This window comes from Atta colombica, unplaced genomic scaffold (genome assembly GCF_001594045.1).
Source record: "Atta colombica isolate Treedump-2 unplaced genomic scaffold, Acol1.0 scaffold210, whole genome shotgun sequence".
In the NCBI taxonomy this organism is placed as follows: domain Eukaryota; kingdom Metazoa; phylum Arthropoda; class Insecta; order Hymenoptera; family Formicidae; genus Atta; species Atta colombica.
The window spans coordinates 1,476,257-1,478,864 of record NW_017259306.1 but is presented as its reverse complement, the minus strand read 5'-3'; the positions used below and the strand labels follow the sequence as shown (position 1 = coordinate 1,478,864).

Genomic DNA, 2,608 nt, shown 5'->3' with positions numbered 1-2,608 from the left:
ATTAATAAAATATATAAATGTATAATATAAAAATCAATTTTTTTGTTCCAATGTAAAAATTATTCATCTGTAACATGTGTCTTCTCTGCGTTGTTTTTCTACCATTATAAAACGTGCAAAGTTCACGTGGCTCCTAAAGCAAGATATCACCCATGACATAAAATGTACGTATGAGCTCTTTGTCGGGGACAAAGACACTCGATACGGGATAGTTGGCGGTGAAATCAACCCCTATCGCGCGATATTTTTGCGATGTCGGTTGGATGAGTCCTACTACTGAAGGTGGGATTGTTGGAAACGTGATTACATGACGCTTTCTCTCCGCAATTAACGGAGCGGACTGAACGGAAAGCCGTTGGACCGCGTAATGATGATACATTCCATGAGGGTTGCAGTAGCGGGTGTATCCGCGAGAGAATTTTGTCGACGTGTCCTGTCGGCGGGAGTTCGTTTACAGGCCGAATGACGACGGCGATCAATCGATCGATTTCGCGGACAACGTTGACTATGCCGCCAGGCTTCGGTTCTGTTCCGGTGCGTGTGGGACGAGTGATAGCGATTTATTGTCTAAGCTGAGTGACGTCATGATGGCTATTTTGCATTTGCAACTTGCTCGACGATTTGTTCTAATTATCCTTTTCCAAAGTCATATCGCAGGGATGATATTTCGTGGAGCTCCAATCGCGGAGATTGCCGCGTTAATTATTTCCGTTGTACTACACGTAGAACATACGGTCATATTATAGCCAGGGTTAGGACATTACTTCACAAATTACTTACAAGTTACTTTTTATTCTAGAAATTGAATAGGTACAATAAGTTCAGATATTTTAAATAATCGCATTATATTAAATTAATACTTGAACACGTTAAAATTTTCACAAGGATTTGCGTGGACTTTTATTTCTAACACATATAACAAATATAAAATGTTTTTTATAAAAATATTTATAATCTGGATATAAAATTGTACAGTTGTTTCAATCGTGTAGTTTTTATTCAAATCATAGATATGTATGCCATTACGCGATGAGAAGAATACCGATTTTATTGCGATTTATTTACGATCTAATATTCCTGTATGTTCGAAGTGCATAAAATCCAACGAATATTTCAAAGAGAACTTCCACTGTATAATGTTGTCGGTCTCCAGTTGATCGGTATCGCCGTATCGTTGATACAGAAAAAAAAGTATCTGTCAGTGCAGATTACACGCGCTTTTAAATTGATCTTCAGCCGCGATCCCGTGATTCTTTTTATGTCGATGGAGAACCCAGGGGATCGTCTCGCGTGTTCGATCTTGGTCCGGAGGGGTTCCTGTGCTCTTTTCCGCCCTCGTACAGAGCTCTGGATACGAGCTACGTTATACTGTACCCACGGGAGATATATCCGCCCCAATGTTCCGTTCTCGTTCCACCATATTGATTTAAATTATTAATTGCGAATTTATCTTCGACCGGTGGAAAGTTATGTTTAATACGGTACGACAACGACGTGCACATTTTTCTCAGCTCTTTATTTATAGAGCGCACATTAAGATATCGGTCGACATAATTCGTTAAATTTTAATACTATCGGCTTTCCTTTCATTCTTGATTAATTTAAATTTTCGTTGCCTTGCGATATCCACGATTATACTATGCCAACTAAATTAAAGATAGATATCGTATATTTTCATTAGATAATTTTATAATATAAATAACTAAATGAAAAAGTTATACATATGTAAACATAAAAGTTAAAAAATATTTGAGATTTTAAACAACGTTTTCTAAAGCTAAAGATAAATAATTTTTTTATATTAAAAATTGATTAGATTGAATCTTTTTTCTCAGATCCTTATTGAATTTCTAAAGTTTTAGTAATATTGATATAATTACAATTAATAAAAGATTTTATTTTGTTCATTAAAAATTTGCTAAGTCATTTCTCTTGCATATTCTGATTTACATCGAAATAAGATTGATAAAATTTCATACTTTTTGGATAGTGATAAAGTGATAAAAAATGATATTTTTCGAAAAAATTGACAAAAATTGGTCTTTTTAAATTAAAGGCACTAAAATGAATAGAAATTTTTTTATTGATATTCTAATTCAGTATTCTACTATCGCTATTCTAGTTGAACGTCAATTAAGAGTGTTTTTCAATTTAAGCTTCATCCAAAATAAAATATTAATAGATAGAATAGAAATCAATGTAACAAATTCGTTTGTCATAAAATATTGAATATAAGGCAATATTGTCTTTACTAAACGCGAACCAGATCTATATTGGTAAAAATTTTTAATTCTATTTTTGTCTTATAAAACTAAATACGAATATAAAATTCAATAACATTTATATGATCTCCAACTTTGTTTTAAAAAAATATATTTCATATATTAATTTGAATTAAAAAAGACTGTCATTAAAATAAGATGTTATTAGTTCGTTTTATTATTTTTTTAACTATCGTGACTAATATAAATTACTAATTAAAGCAAACTATCTTTTTATATAAAGTGCAGTATAAACATATTTTTTAGTATTATACGTTTTTATAATTCACTACTTTATTTGGATAAAGTCTGGAATGATAAAATTCAGAATTTATTATAATTTTTTC

General features: G+C 31.8%; 1 protein-coding gene across 1 annotated transcript in view; it reads right to left on the bottom strand.

The window, feature by feature from the left end:
- Positions 1 to 2,608, bottom strand: part of LOC108687690 (epithelial discoidin domain-containing receptor 1-like) — a 154,293-nt gene that overhangs the window by 19,866 nt on the left and 131,819 nt on the right. The gene's annotated exons all lie outside the window — the stretch shown is intronic.